This window comes from Leucoraja erinacea, chromosome 14 (genome assembly GCF_028641065.1).
Source record: "Leucoraja erinacea ecotype New England chromosome 14, Leri_hhj_1, whole genome shotgun sequence".
Taxonomy (NCBI): domain Eukaryota; kingdom Metazoa; phylum Chordata; class Chondrichthyes; order Rajiformes; family Rajidae; genus Leucoraja; species Leucoraja erinaceus.
This window is the reverse complement of record NC_073390.1, coordinates 29733535-29751005: the sequence shown is the minus strand read 5'-3', so window position 1 is coordinate 29751005 and position 17471 is coordinate 29733535.

Sequence of the window (17471 nt, the reverse complement as noted above, 5' to 3'; positions counted from 1 at the left end):
TCACATTTCTGCTCATTTCTACAGCTGGTGTGGTGATTCCTTAAAAGGAAAATGTGCATTGACTGTCATTAACCAGCAAATGCTCCATTGCTGTTTGCTAAATTTAACATTTTTACACTTAAATACCTAATTATTATCTAACTTTAACTCTCCTAATTATCCTTTGGGGCTGTCTCCTGACAAGGTGGGAAACTTTCATGTTCCTATGACTCTGGCAATGAGATAAGTTAAAGGATACAGGCCAGTTTTGTAGCTAGTAGAGCCAAGGCCTTGCAATCCTTGCCTCCAGTGCTGTCTGTGTGGAGTTTATATTTTCTCCTTGTGACCGTGTGGGTTTCTCCCATATCCCAAAGACATGCAGGTTGTCAGGTTTAATAGCCACTGTAAATTACCCCTAGTAAGTAGGTGAATGGTAGAATTTGGAAGCAACTGATGAGAATTTGGGAAGAATAAAATGAGTTAGTACATGACGTTATTCCCTTATTGTATCTATACCCTGTAAATGGATTGATTGTAAACATGTATTGTCTTTCTGCTGACTGATTAGCACACAACAAACAGCTTTTCACTGTACCCACACGTGACAATAAACTAAACTGAAGCTGAAACTGATTTGAATGAATTAATCCTTGATGATTAGCATGGAATTTGTGGGCCAAAGGGTCTTTTTTTCTGTGTTGTGTATCTCTATAATTCCATGACCATAATTCAGGAAAATGAATAAGCAAACAAAAAAAAATATGATTTCAATAAGAATCTATTGGTTTGGCAATAATTTAAAAAAAAAGAATGGAGAAACTCAACAAGTAACAAGTCAGGCTGCATCTGGCGAATGAATGGGCAGGTGACATTTTGAGTTGGGACATTTCTTCAGATTAATGGAGTGGTTGAGGAGGGAGGGTGGGGGAGAGAGAGAAAAGTTGCAAAACCAAGATGAATGCAAGGCAAAGGCTGGCAAGTAACAGTTGGATACAAGTAAGGAAGGGGGCGATTTACAGATGGGTGGAGTAAGAGCTAGGAGCCACGTGAGACAAGGTGGTGCTGAAGGCAAGTGCTGGGAAAGACAATTCAGTGTAGGAGTAGGAGAGCAAGAATCACAAATATGCAGCAGTGAGAGAGGGTCTCTCAGAACCCATTAGGAAGAGAATTTCTTCAAAGTAGGCATACGTTAAGGAGACTTCACAGTGGAGCAGTAAAATAGAGACACAAGGATTGGAGTATAAGAGCAGGGAGGTTCTACTGCAGTTGTACAGGGTGAGTCCACACCTGGAGTATTGCGGACAGTTTTGGTCTCCTAATCTGAGGAAAGACATTCTTGCCATAGAGGGAGTACAGAGAAGGTTCACCAGACTGATTCCTGGGATGGCAGGACTTTCATATGAAGAAAAACTGGATAGACTCGGCTTGTACTCACTAGAATTTAGGAGATTGAGGGGGGATCTTATAGAAACTTACAAAATTCTTAAGGGGTTGGACAGGCTAGATGCAGGAAGATTATTCCCGATGTTGGGGAAGTCCAGAACAAGGGGTCACAGTTTAAGGATAAGGAAGTCTTTTAGGACCGAGATGAGAAAATCATTTTTTACACAGATAGTGGTGAATCTGTGGAATTCTCTGCCACAGAAGGTAGTTGAGGCCAGTTGATTGGCTATACTTAAGAGGGAGTTAGATGTGGCCCTTGTGGCTAAAGGGAGAGAAAGCAGGTATGGGATACTGAGTTGGCTGATCAGCCATGATCATATTGAATGGCAGTGCAGGCTCGAAGGGCCAAATGGCCTACTCCTGCACCTATTTTCTATGCTTCTATGTTTCTACAAGCGATGGTAGATGCTGCTATCATGACCTAAAACAAAAAGCTGAAGGAACTCAGAGGGTAAGGCAGCATCTGTGGAGGGAATGGAGAGACGATGTTTCGGATTGGAATCCTTCTTTAGACAGATGGAGTAGTGGGAGAAAAGTGGGAAAAGTCTGGAAAACTGCTGAAGGAAAACTCCTCTTCGGAACTGATATTTTTCTTCAACAAGAAAGTCAGCTGCCCTTTCAAGTTAGCTAAAAATCAAGAATTAAGTCAGACTGCTCAAAAGCTGTAAAGCAGCAGATTCACAAGAAAATTCTAAATTCTTGCTGTTCTAATAACATCCTTGTCCTAAGAGCTTTACATTTTCAAATGCCCCCCCCCCCCCCCCCTCAATTTTCCCAACATTTTTAAAAAAAGCAAAGAATCTTGAAAAGGTTCAGCAAGTCAAGCAATATCTGTGGACAGAGTTAATATCTCAAGGGGGTCTGATTTGATATACAGTTCACGGTTTTTCAGTTTTAGGTAGGTTGAAGTTCAGCAATGGGAGATAAATCTTTCAAAAGCTGAGAAGCTACTCTTGTGTAAAATGATTTTGGAAAGATGGGTGTGCCTCTGATTTTCTATTCTTCTTGCACATTCAGGAATTTGTATTTCCTTTTGTGAAGACAATGGTTCTAATCCCCCTTAGGTAAAGAGAAATGAATAAGTGAATTCAGCCAAAGTTCTCATGCTTGAAAATAAAGTCAAATAATCCCCTCTCTTCCACACCACTCCTCGAACACCCACACTCAACCCCCAATGGATTGCTTGAGAATATGAACAATACTTGGGACAAAAAAGTATGCAAACAGTACCAGTTTCTGCTGATCTGTAATCTGAGCAGCAGACAAAACTACACAGTTGCATTAAGTTATTTAGCTATTGCCTGTTGCAGCCCCGTATAAAAAAAGTCAGAGTGATAAACTATATCTGCAAAATGTAAAGGTCTTCAATCACCTTCCAAGAAATCAGTTAATTCTTCGAACCACCAGAAGCCGAACTTAACTCCCATTCCTGGAAAATGTGATCCTGTTACCAGTCACTGTAGAGCCTTTGTAAACAGTTCCACTAATTTTAGCAAAGTCTTTCCTTGTCTGTACTAATTTTTAGTTGATTTTGCTAAGGGCTTAGCATTAATTGGATATGGGTGCTGCTCTTATTTCAAAGAATACATGCTAAGTAATTACATTGGATCTTCACGCAGTGATGCACACTGGCCTAAAGAGGGCATCTTGAGACAGGATAAGCATGTTGAACAGCCTAAGCACCACAACGTACTATTGGAGCGAGAGATGGACTCAGAAACTGAAAACTGTTTATAGGATAAGGCTGAATAATATAATTGAACTTCAATTTGATTACCACACAATTATTTTGTAATTAACTGGTTTCTTTTACATCCCAAGCATCGTTGCACGATGAACACTCCTTGTAAAAAGTAAGAGTTTTATTCATACGATAATGTTCGCAATGCCTGAGAATCTAAAAAATCTCACAGCCAATAAACTACTTATTCTGTAATGGAAGAAATAGAGCAGGCTCTCAAACTGTGTTAATGTCAAGTGTATTATTGGTGGTGGTGACTGATGTTCTCGAATGATTAGATTAATTTCCAGAAAGGTAAAAACAGGTTGGTTCACATCCGTTGAATTATTTGATGCCAGACCAAACATTCTTTCCGAGAAAGTGTTGCCCAATTCTAGTGAAGCCCTGATTAATATACCCATATACACACAGTCGCAATGTAACCCTGATCAATACACCCAGGGCACTAACGTCTGTGGCGATTAAGTGCGTTGGTTATGGAGCATATCAATTCCTACTTCAACGAAAATCGGACCCGCTACAATTACCACCACAACAGGTGAACAGATGAAATCTCGCTGGCTCTACACTGGACCACGTACAAAAAAAAACGTACATCAGGGCTGTTGTTCATAGGCTACAGCCTCGGCGTCACCACAATCACCCCTCAAAGTTGGTTACCAAGGCTAGGGAATTAGGTCTCTGCACATCCCTCTGCAAGCAGATCTATGACTTCCTCATCAACAGAACACAATCGGTATAAATAATTAGTAGCAATACTTCCTCCACGATAAACATCTGCACAGGAGCATCTCAAGGTCGTGAGCACAGTACCCCGCTCTACCCACTCTATACCCACGAGTCTGTAGCTGGACACATTTTTATCTGCATCTTCAAATTTGCAGGTGAAACCACTGTTGTTGGACGAATTGCAGATGATGATGAGTCAGAGTATAGGAGGGAGATCAATCAATTGAGTGAATGGTGCGTGAACAACAACATTGCTCTCAATTTCAATAAAACCAAGGAACTGATTGTTGATTTTGGATCGGGAAAGCTGAGGACCCACAGGACCTGTCTAACGAAAAAGCTTTTTGCTATACCTTGGTATATGTAAACTATACCTAAACTATCAAACTATCATCGACGGATCAGTGGTGGAGAGAGTCAAAACCTTCAAATTACTGGTTGTGCATATCTCGGTGTATTGTACTTCCGGTGGCGCTGGTGCCAGCAGCCTCCACCTACAGCCCGGTATCTTTTTGTTTTTTTGTTTATTTAGTTATGTAAAAGTGTGTTTTTTTGTGTTTTTTTGGTGTTTTTATGTGGGGGAAGAGGGCACGGTGCGGGGGATACCGTCCTTCAGCCGCTTCCTGGTGAGGACGCGACTATTATTCGAGTCGCGTCCCCCCCCCCCCCCCACAGCGGCCTACCTACCTGGATTGGCGCGGCCTTTCCTGCCGGGATCGACCGGAGCCCCAGCAGCGGCGGGACAGCGCTGGAACATCGCGGGGCTGGTGATGCCTTACCGGGGGTCGCCGTTTGGAGCCCGGAGTGCTGGACCTGCTGCACCAACATCACGGAGCTGCGGTTTGCAGAGCTCCCAACGCGGGCGGCGCTGACTACAACGCGGGGTCCTGTGACTCTGCCCGGCTCGACCTGCGGACTCGGGAGCTGCAGACTCCGGCAGCGGGAGGCGGCTGATCAGGAGGTCCAGGCCGCTGAGGAGGAGGAGGAGGCTGCTCACCGTCGGGGTTCGGCGTCGGCGTTCCACCAGCCCGGCGTGAGGGCCTGAACATCGGGCCACCCGGGGCGGCGACTGCGGGTGCTTGGAAGGCCCCGTCCACGGATGAACACGGAGGGGAGGCTGGCTGGACTATGGTGCCGTCCTCACCTGGGTGCCATTTATGTTATGTTGTGTCGTGGACTTCTGTATTTGTGCTTTTTTAAAAAAATTTTAATTCAATTTCAATTTTATTTTTAATATGTTTTATTATTTATTTATTATTTATTTTTATAATTTCTTTGTGATATTTTTTAATGATACTGCCTGTAAGGAAAATTCATTTCGTTGTCTCAAATTGAGACAATGACAATAAATTGAATACAATACAATACAATACAATACAATACTCTGAAGTCTCTCCTTGACCCAGCACATTGATGCAAACTGCAAAGAAAGCCCAATAATTCCTTTATTTCCTTAGAAGAATGAAAAGGTTCGGTATGTCAACAAATACTCTCTTGAACTTCTATAGGTATACAATTAATCGGTGCCCTTTATGTGGCGACTATTGCATACCTTGGATATGCAAGCAAAGAATTTCATTGTGTCTTGTTACATGTGACAATAAAGTAAAATATTCACTATTCGGCATTTAGTATTCAATTGAGAGCATATTGACAAGTTGCATCACGGCCTAGTTCAGCAACTCGAACACCCAGGTACAAAGATTGCAAAAAGTGGTGAACACTGCCCAATGCTTCACAGGTTCTGGCCTCCCCATCAGCATCATCAGAGACCCATACCACCCCGACCATGTTCTCATTTCATCATGTCATCAGGAAAAGAGATAGGAGCCTGAAAATGTAATGTCCAGGTTCTGGGGCAGCTCCTTCCCATCAACCATCAGGTTGTTAAAACACTACAACCTCCAAATAAGCTCTGAACTACAGAAACATGGGGGGCATTGGATTGCCTTTACAATATTATTGTTTGTTTTTATGTAGTGAACTTATTTTTTGTTGTTTATTATGGTGTTTTGAGTATTATGTTTACATATCTGTTGTGCTGCTGCAAGTAAGAATTTCATTGTTCTGATATGGACATTTGTCACTCTTGACCCATCAGTTAATACAGTCCCAGAGGAGCCCTGATTAATCAATTCCATCACAACTCTTCTTGAAAATGGTGCCATTGAATCATTTTCAACTATCAGAAAGAGCAGAGGGACTCTTTGTTTAACATTCCATCTGACGGATGATGCCAGATCAAAAGCCAGATGTTCCACACTGAAACATCATCCCTGGTAACAGGTTAGGGGACACAGGAATTACAAATGCTGGAATCTTGCATAAAACACAAAGTGCTGGACGCGAAAAGTCACCTATCCATATCTTTCCAGATGCTGCCTGAACCACTGAGTTACTCCAGTTACTCCAGTTACTCCACTGAGTTACTCCAGTCATACAGTTGACCAGCCATTCAGCCCACCAAGTCTACATTAACCATCAAGCACCAATTTAAACCAATTCCGTATTAATCCCGTTTTATTCTCCCCACAATCACATCAACCCCTGCCAGATTCTACAATTCACCTACAGACTTGAGGCAATTTATAGAAATCTGCAAGTCTTTGCGATGTGGGAAGAAACTGGAAGCCTGAAGGAATTATTAAGTAGTGGGATGTTCCCTGTATACTTTCCCCCTTTATAGAATCTACTAGGGTGTTGTTAGTTGAGTTATCTTCCAGCTTCCCAATTCCATAATTTGCCACAAAGCAGCACTTCAAACGTTGCAGGAAGAACATGCAAACTCCCCACAGACAGGACCCAAGGTCAGGATTTAACCCAAGACACTGGAGCTGTGAGACAGCACCTTTACCAGGAGCACCATTTTTTTTATCCCCACTTTTTTATTAATTGACAAACCATAAAATTGCTAGCTTTAAACTCACTGAAAGGTTAGTTGGAGAAAAAGCTTCCTACCTTTACTTGCTAAATGCTCCCATACATTCTGTTTTTATTTCAGATTGCCAATATCTGCAGCATTTATTGTGGGAAATCTGGCTTGAGAGAGGGGGTCATGAGCACACTGCTATCTGTTGGTTCTCTGTTAACCATTACATACACATGCCAGTTATTTTATTGATTCTCTCGGGAAGGGAAATTTCCAGAGCTGCCTCCTGAATGAAGAATTGTTCAATGGCAATAAGCGGTCAGAGAATACAACGTTAGAAGTGCTGCTTTGTGACAAGCTGTGGAATTAGCAAGCTGGAAGATAGCTCAACAAACAAGACCCTAATGGATTGTATATAAAGGAAAAGTAATTAAAGAACAGCCCACTACCTAATATTTCCTTGTTGGTGCTATGGGTAATGCACTACTGTCAGTTCTAAGACTGAGAGTGTTGAGCAGAAGGAATTGTGCTATTTGCTGTTCTGTATGCAAAGCTTGTTGATAGCTTCAGTCTGCATGCAAATGAGAATTTATTGGAGAAAGATAAAGCATTGACACTGATCAGTAGCCCCAAAGAGCATGATGGAGCTCCCCATTTGTGCAGCATTAAAATAGTATTTTCAGAGGCAAAATTAACCCTTTTTAGTCAAGAGCTTGTGCCGTTAAACTTGATCATTATTAACAATTGTAAATATGATGATAGGGCGTAACTGAAAATAAAATGCAGTCATCATTCAATCATTACCCAACCCTATAATTTAAAGTGGTGTTCATTTTTTTAAATATCCAACATGGTGCTGTCAGGTCTGTAAAGAGGCCAAAAATAACACATTACATGTTTGTACATCATGCCAAATACTGCCACTCATGGCACCCTCCAAAGTTCTGTTTCTCCAATGCAGAACGAGTCCAGTGGATTGAATGAACCACCACTATGTGTCCATGCTTTTCAGTCCCATTGACATGGAACTTACATTCAGGTTTTCTTTATCAATTGCAACATCATTTGAATTCCTTGAAAAGGTATTGGGTCAAGCCAATTGGCAAAAACAGTACCTCTGGCTAACCCCAATAGGATGTGTGAGGTGCAGCTAAAATAATTTGCCCCAAAGCCCTCTAAACCTGTCCTATCCATGTACCTGTCTAAATGTTTCTTAAACATTGCGATAGGTAGTACCTGCCTCAACTATCTCCTCTGGCAGTTCATTCCATACACCCACTAACCTTTGCAAGAAAAAGTTACCCCTCAGGTTCCTATTAAATCTCTCATGATTTTGTTCCTCCTGCGCTCCAAGGAATAGAATCCTAGCCTGCTCAACCGCTCTCTATAGCTCAGGCCCTCGAGTCCCAGCAACATCCTCGTAAAAGTCTTGGCAACGTATTCGTATATCCTCGAAATTACATCAAGAGTAGTGGAGAGTCATAGAGGATGGAACTCTCTTGGGATTTAAAAAGCATTAACTCTCAAATGACTGTAAAGGTCACATAATTCAACAGCACCATCCTATTGACCTACATTTGGTGCATTTAAAAATGGCCAATTACCTATCAACCAGTATATCTTTAGGATGTGAGAGGAAACCCACGCTGTCACAGGGAAAATGCACAAACACCACCTAAACAGTGGCAGAGGTCTGGATTGAACCAGGGTCGCTGTTGCCCAGTGGTCTAGTTTTTGTCCTGAAGGAGCTCCATCATAGCCTTGGACCTCGAACATGCCTCCTCTGAGCTGTTTTTCTGCAGTCCATCCAACTCACTTCACCCATTCTTACTGTTACCATCAGACAGGAGGCTCTGAACTCTGAAGTCCACCAGGTTTAGGAACAGTTAATTTCCAACAACCATCAGGTTCTTGAACTGACCTGCAGAACCCAAATCCTAGCCTAACATCAGAACAATACAAACCACCATGGACTTGATTTTCTAATTGCAGATTTTTGCAATAACGTCTTGCTTTTTTTCCACGGTCTTTTATTTTCTCTCTCTCTTGGAGAACTTGTGTAATTTGTGTACAATTTATGTTTTTGGATGTTATCTGAGTCTATGTGCCTGTGATGCTGTGAGCAGATGTTCATTGTATCTGTTCCTCACTGCACATGTGCATACACCAATAAACTTAACCTGGCCATTGAAGTACCCATCTATTTAGCACCCATTCCGCCGGAACTGGAAGAGTGTTATCGCCCATTCAATGCTACCTAGTGTGAAGTTTACTGAGCATTGTAAGAACCTGCTACACACCAGACCTAAGTTATCGGTTTCACTGTGGTGTCATTCCATAATGCTTTATTATAACTCCCCAAAATGGGGTGGAGCAGTTTCTAAGGCCATGAATTCATTCAACACCTTTAAGAGCAAGATATTCAATCTTCACATATTCACATTGACCTACTTTTTTTTGCTCATAATCTGTTTTGTTAATAACTAGTTGGGCTAACTGTTAGCGTGGGCAGTGTCACAACTGCAAATGTGGAACTAACACATGCACAAGTCCTGCCCAATAGTAACTGCTGTCTCCTTCCCGATTGCATCATAGCTCTTTAATTTGGGCAGGGGGAAGAGGTGGAGAGATTAATCAGAAGGTCTTGCCCACATCACCAGAAGGCATACTGTGTCTGTCAGTCAATCACAATACTGAGGCTCAACCATTCACTCCACTGTTGGGCACACAACGATGTTCACACTGGGGAAGGTACAGGAAGCCTGTGCAGAAGTCTCTATGGTGCTGTGTCCCTATGAAAGATGCTACCTTTCAGAGAAGTGACGGTGAGAAGGTCAAGGAAGCAAAATAAATGAATATCAGGAATGAAAGGTGTGGTAAGTTGTGCGGTTTGATGGTATTAACAAACAATGCTTCTTATTAACTGGAATTTTAGAATCAGCCATGGTAAAATGTAATCTCTATCTAGTTTATCTCAGCATTTGGCTCTTTTTTTTGTCATAAATCCTTTCATAAAAGTGATTTAAAGGAGATGGGACAGTAGTCACTGTTAAATCAGAATCACAGAAACTACACTGAGGACCTTACTAGGATGTTAATGGCCTGGAGGACTTGAGTTAAAAGACTGGGACTTTTTTCCCTGGTGTGCAGGAAGTTGAGGGTTGACCTTATAGAGTTATGTAAAATCATGGGAAGTATTGATTAGATGAATACTCATAGTCTTTTTTGCCAAGAAAGGACAGTCAAACACTAAAAGGTGGAGGTTTAAGGTGAAAGCAGAAAGATTTAAAAGTAACCTAAGAGGCACTTTTTGGCATGGTGTGGTGGGTATATGTAATGAGCTGCCAGGGGGAACTGTCAAGGCAGGTCCAATTGCAACATTTAAAGGACATTTACAGAGGTCCAAGATAGTAAAAGTTCAGAAAAATATGAGTCCAATGCAGAAAATGTTAGATATGTTGTGAATCTTTGATGTTCTCTATCTCAATGTTTTTATTGACACTCAGTTGTTGAGTCTGTTCAAGGTTAGATATGAAATTAAGAAACTGAGGATTAGCCAGGAAAGTGGACTGAGATGGTGTGTATCTGAGTTTGGATGACGTGTGACTTTAAGAGAAACCTTCCCTTGCCCCGATGCACCTGCTGCCCTCAGGACTGCAATGGTTTGCATCAACGTTTGCCGGTTGAATGAATCGAGCACTCTATCATTTTATCACAGTGTTGAGTACATTTTTAAGGTGGCAGGTGCCTCAATCCACCATGTTCAAAGCTTTGTCAATTATGCTCAACGTTCATATGCTCAAAGCTACATTGGCCATTACCAGCTGATGGAGCTGGATCTGCACTATGAAAGTCAGCATGGATTTACGATGAGGAAATCATGTTTGACTAATTTTCTGGAATTTTTTGAGGATCTAAATAGGAAAATAGACAAGGGAGAGCCAGTGGGTGTAGTGTACCTGGACTTTCAGAAAACATTTGATAAGGTCCCACATAGGAGATTAGTGGGCAAAATTAGGGCACATGGTATTGGGGGTAGAGTGCTGACATGGATAGAAAATTGGTTGGCAGACAGGAAACAAAGAATAAGGATTAACAGGTCCCTTTCAGAATGGCAGGCAGTGACTAGTGGGGTACCGCAAGGCTCAGTGCTGGAACCACAGCTATTTATAATATACATCAATGATTTAGATGAAGGGATTCAAAGTAACATTAGCAAATTTGCAGATGACACAAAGCTGGGTGGCAGTGTGAACTGTGAGGATGATGATATGAGAATGCAGGGTGACTTGGACAGGTTGGGTGAGTGGGCAGATGAATGGCAAATGCAGTTTAATCTGGATAAATGTGAGGTTATCCACTTTGGTAGGAAAAATAGGAAGGCAGATTACCATCTAAATGTTGTCAAGTTGGGAAAAAGGGAAGTACAATGGGATCAGGGGGTCCTTGTACATCAGTCAATGAAAGTAAGCATGCAGGTACAGCAGGCAGTGAAGAAAGCAAAAGATCATGAAGGGTGTGGACACGCGAGAGGCAGGAAACATGTTCGCGATGTTGGGAGAGTCCAGAACCAGGGGCCACAGTTCAAGAATAAGGAGTAAGTCATTTAGAACGGATACGAGGAAACACTTTTTCTCACAGAGAGTTGTGAGTCTGTGGAATTCTCTGCCTCAGGGTGGTGGAGGCCGGTTCTCTAGATACTTTCAAGAGAGAGCTAGATAGAGCTCTTAAAGATAGCGGGGTCAGGGGATATGGGGAGAAGGCAGGAACGGGGTGCTGATTGAGGATGATCAGCCATGATCACATTGAATGACAGTGCTGGCTCGAAGGGCTGAATAACCATATATAACCATATAACAATTACAGCACGGAAACAGACCATCTCGACCCTTCTAGTCCGTGCCGAACACGTATTCTCCCCTAGTCTCATATACCTGCGCTCAGACCATAACCCTCCATTCCTTTCCCGTCCATATAACTATCTAATTTATTTTTAAATGATAAAAACGAACCTGCCTCCACCACCTTCACTGGAAGCTCATTCCACACAGCCACCACTCTCTGAGTAAAGAAGTTCCCCCTCATGTTACCCTAAACTTCTGTCCCTTAATTCTCAAGTCATGTCCCCTTGTTTGAATCTTCCCTACTCTCAGTGGGAAAAGCTTATCCACGTCAACTCTGTCTATCCCTCTCATCATTTTAAAGACCTCTATCAAGTCCCCCCTTAACCTTCTGCGCTCCAAAGAATAAAGCCCTAACTTGTTCAACCTTTCTCTGTAACTTAGTTGCTGAAACCCAGGCAACATTCTAATAAATCTCCTCTGTACTCTCTCTCTTTTGTTGACATCCTTCCTATAATTAGGCGACCAAAATTGTACACCATACTCCAGAATTGGCCTCACCAATTTTAACATTACATCCCAACTTCTATACTCAATGTTCTGATTTATCAAGGCCAGCAGAATGGCCTACTCCTGCACCTATTGTCTATTGTCTATTGTCTATTGTCTAAAATTGACTGGATCCTTATACCTACTTCACCTTCAGCATTTGCTGATCCTACCACCTCTCGTCGGCATGCACTTGTACTTTCTCCTACTCACTGTACTATATTATCTGGCATCTTTCACTTTTGATATCCCTAGGAAATGCACCCTGCCAGGAAGGGAAAGAGCAGAGGGGAATAATACATAAGATAGACCAGAAATCAAGTCCTGATTCACAAGCAGCGGTGCCGAAGGGTGTGATCTGCATGTAGCAGAGCATTGGGCTTGAAGAGTTATGGTTCAGTTAGTAGCCTTCTTACCCCTGTCTCACAGGGATCTGGGTTCAGTTCCCACTTCAGAGCGATGAGTACAGAAATCTGGGCAGGAACTTCAGTGAAGTACCAGAGAGCACTGCACAAACATCAAGTGTTTTTTTCCTCTGGTGTGTCAGACTGAAACTCCCAGGCAACAGTGCAAGTTCCCATGACATTATTCTGAAGAATGCCAAGGGAATCAGCCGCCGGTAGCAGAGTCAATATTTATTCCTCGGGCAACATGGCTAAAAACACATTATTGATCATAATGACTTAGCTGTCTCTGGAGGCTAGGTATCAGGTAATTGGTTTCCGCCTTTCCAAGAGTACAACATTGACTGCACATTATTGGCTTTGAGGTGTTTAGGAATACCCTTGAAAGTGATGTGAAAGGTGTTGTATAAATACATGTCTTTTTTTTCTGCTACTACATAACACCCAGAGTTATAGAATCATTCAGCATGGAAACAGACACTTTGGCCCACCAGATCCATGTTGGCTGTCCAGATACCAATAAACTAAATCCCATTACCCCCCCCCCCCCCCCCCCCCCCCCCCCCCCCCCCCCCCCCCCCCCCCCCCCACTCGGCTGCAGATGCTGGTTTATTCCCTGTTAAGTACAAAGTGCAGGAATAACTCAGTGGGTTTGGAAACATCTCTGGAGAAAAGTCCTGCTAGTTCCACTGTTAGCATCCATATATCCCTTCACTTTCACCTCTTCCACAGCCAACAATGGACCATTGTGGGCTCCACCTTTCCTTGGTCATCGGTGCTGGCTCTGATTTGTTCAGAACCTTTTCATAACTCTAGTTTCCCTCTTCTCTGACTATCAGTTTGAAGAAAGGTCTCGACCCGAAATGTCACCTATTCCTTTTCTCCGGAGATGCTGCCTGACCCGCTGAGGTTTGTCAAAAAAGCTCCTCTTGTATAAGGTAGGTGTCAGTCTGAAGAAGGGTTTTGGCCCGAAATGTTGCCTATTTCCTTCACTCATAGATGTTGCCGCACCCGCTGAGTTTCTCCAGCATTTTTTCTACCTTTGATTTTCCAGCATCTGCAGTTCCTTCTTGAACACTCCTCTTGCATAAGCTGTACAATCGATGAATACCTCTCATACGGTGCTGCCTGCAAAGGCCTGTGACTTCTCTCTGCTCCTGAGGGCTGAAAGGAAAGTAGATGTTTCCTCTCTCTTTAGGTATGGACTTTGGATACCGTGAGGTCTAGTGATTTTCTTTAGTGTTGCTGCAAGTGCTCTGGCTCATACTATACAGAGTTCACAGCTGGTCATCCTCTATTGAATGCTGCCATTCTTGGACTAAACACCAGTGCCAGGTGTTTAGTTGGCTCTTTGGCCCAACTTGTCCATGCTGACCAAGATGCAACAACAAAGCTAGTGCTATTTGCCCACATTCAGCTCATATCCCTCTCAAGCCTTCTTATCCATGTACCGGTACAGTCCAGGTATCTTTTAAATGTTGTTATAGTACCTGCCTTAACCAGCTCCTCTAGCAGCTCATTCCATATAACCTCCATATATCAGGAGTCAGACACCTTTGCTGCCTGCATGACCTGCCGAGTTCCTCCAGCACTTTGTGCTTTGCTCAGGATTCTAGCATCTGCAATTCCTCGTGTCTCCATCTTCCTGCCACACATCTCATGCTAGTTTGCAATTTTGATTTTTTTCTAAACTGCAACACCATACTTCTCCCCTGCTCTGCTTCACCTTGCTTGCCTTGGTTGTGAACTTCATCCACTGCTTCTTAACATGAGGTGGTTCAGCCATGATCTCATAGATAGTTCAGCAAATTTAAGGCATCATGTGATCGAATTGCCTCCTCTTTCTTACATTCTTATTTCATTGTAGGATAATTTTACAAGAATAGACTTTGGACGTGCATGGTATTATGTGCATTGCTGGCCCATAAATGTCTGCTAACATTTGGCAGTCAAAGCAATAACACACCGTAGAAATACGGTGTCTCTGTACACCGTAGAAATACTTGCATAATTTACTTTTACATTTTATGATCAACACACAAATGTGAATATAAAAGTGACACAAACCTGAGGTTTCTCGATTTAACAGATGGACTGTATGGTTTCCTCGAGCCAGATATGAAGCAGAAGATCTGCTTCTTCAACAACATCTTATGGAGCTCGGACTTGGAATATTTAACAATGAAGTGCCATCTCTATCTCCTGCCGCGAGAATTCACTTTGGCTATCCTGACACAAGTTTACATCCCTCCCAATCCGAATGTGAAGTTTGGACTGAATATATTATATAACACACCAATAGCTTTGAAACAAAGTATACTGAGGCCTTGTTTATCTTAGCCAGGGATTTGATCCAGAACAACCTCAAGAAGTGCTACTAAAATACTATCAATGTGTCTCCTGCCCACTAGATGCCCAAACACCCTCAACCACTGCTGCACAACCATCAAAGACATCTACCACTCCATCCCCCACCCACATTTTGGAAATGTTTACCATCGTGCTGTGCTCCTATCCCCTGCTTATAAGCAGAAATTAATGAATGAAGAACTGGTACAGGAAGTTGTACATTGCTGGTCCGAGGATATGCTTCTACGTGACTGCTTTGAGCCGGTGAACTGGTCCATATTAACATCCAAGGCTAAGTGGACAACCTCAATGAGTAGTCTACTGCTTTACAGACTTCATTAGTAAGTGTGCAGAGGAAATCAAAGTGACAAAGAAGTCAATCCAAATGTTCACCAACCAGAAAACATGGATAGACCACAAGAGTGAGTTTGTAGGGAATGCAGGAACATCATGGAGTGAGCCAGATGCTGAACCATCAGTTTTTCTGAAGAGATACTGGTGTTTCAATATAATTTTGTGGCAACAATAGGAAAGGGGGAATTGTGCTGGCTGGGACTGTTTAGTTTAATTTAGTTTAGTTTGGAGATACAGTGTGGAAACAGGCCCTTCGACCCAACAAGTCCATGCTGATTAACGATCACCCAGAGACTAGTTCCATCCCACACACTAGGGACAATTTACAGAGGCCAATTTTCCTGCAGCCCGCATGCCTTTGGAATGTGGGAAGAAACTGGAACACCTGGAGGAAACCCACCCAGTCACAGGGAGAATATACAAATTCCGTACAAACAGCACCCATAGTCATGATCAAACCCAGGTCACTGATGCTGTAGGGCTGCAGCACCACCATTGCGTCACTGTGTTGCCCTGACTGCATGGGCATCACCAGCTAACTCTGGCAGTGAGACTCTCAGGTTGCTGATGATCGGTGCCAAAATGTACAGACTTAGGTTCTGCGGGATGGAACCACCTTCTATTATTCTTGCCATCTCTGTTGATTTTTCCAGTCAGTTTTGTATGAACAGGTGAAAATTCTCTGATTTACATAGAGCAAATCAGCTCACCCGAGTTACCAAGCCCAGAAGCCTAAATAAATTGAATTAATGTTAGCAAAGATACAATCATTAAACCATGATGTTTCTGTGATCATCATATTTCATTTCTGTATGTTAATTTAGTTCCCTTGCTATCGAGGTTCAGTTGCGTCTTCAAATGACTGTGATTAATTCTGATTAATTTGCTTTTTCTCTCCACTCCATGTTGACTTTTGAAACACTCTAATTTAACGAGTGAATCTGATGCCTTAAGGGAAATAGGATGGGAAGGGTTGCTGACGGATGGTGTGAGGGAACCGGATTACTATCAGTGGAGATAGCAGTAACATAGGTGGTACCAAACTACAGGAAACATAGGAAGATGAGGAGGCCAATTCGCCCCTCAGGCCTGTTCCGTCAATGACTGGTCTGTGGAAAAGCACTCACAATACTCAAGTGTGTTCTTTCTGGGGTTTGTGTAGCTCTAAGATGCACAGAATCTCTTGCCTAGAGAAGTTTTGAATCGAGGACCAGAGGACATAGGTTCAAGGCGAAGGGGAAAAGATTTATTAGGATTCTGAGGGGTAACACAAAGGGCGGTGGGTGAATGGAACAAGCTGCCAGAGGAGGTAGTTGAGGCTGGGACTATCCTAACGCTTAAGAAACAACTAGACAGGTACATGAATAGGACAAGTTTGGAGGGGTATGGACCAAGCGTAGGCAGGTGGGACTAGTGTAGCTGGGACATGTTGGCTGAAGTTGGGGCAAGTTGGGCCGAAGGGCCTGTTTCCACACTGCATCACTCTATGAGTCTTGTGCTGAAGATCCAGACGTCACCCCATTTAATTATCTTCTGAACATGTCTGAGTGTCACTGTGAGATACAGCGCAGAAACAGGCCTTTTGGCCCTCCAAATCCACCTATTAACTAATGTATTTACATTAATGCTACATTAATCCCATTTAAAAAAATATTCTCCCCATTCTCATATATCATCCCCTCCAAAATCCTCCAAATAGGACACTTGACAAGTTAAACCACAAATCCACAAGTTTTTGAGATGTGAGAGGTAACCAGAGCATTTGGAGAAAACCCACACAATCAAAGGGAGAACGTACATGCTCCATTTACTCAGAAAATATCAGCTTTATTCATAAAATACATGATGATGGTGAGATGCTTTGTTTAAATAAAGAGACACAATACTGCAATATGGTATAAAAAGCCATGAAGGCCAGGTATGCCCAATTGAAAGGGTTACTGCTAGTCATGCCTTCTAGTGAGCTTGCGATTTTTAGCTTTCATTGGCTCTCCTCTAACTCCTTACCATGACTTTGGCCATCTCCATTATGGTGAAAAGTTTCCAAATAACCACCCTTTGTTATTTTGTACATCCCCATCAGATCCTCCCTCAGCCATCTCCGCTCCAAGGAAAACACTCCCAGCCTTTCCAGTCACTTCTTATACCTAAAACATCCCATCTCAGGCAACAACCCACTGTATCTTCTCTGCATCAATCCAGTGCATGCATTC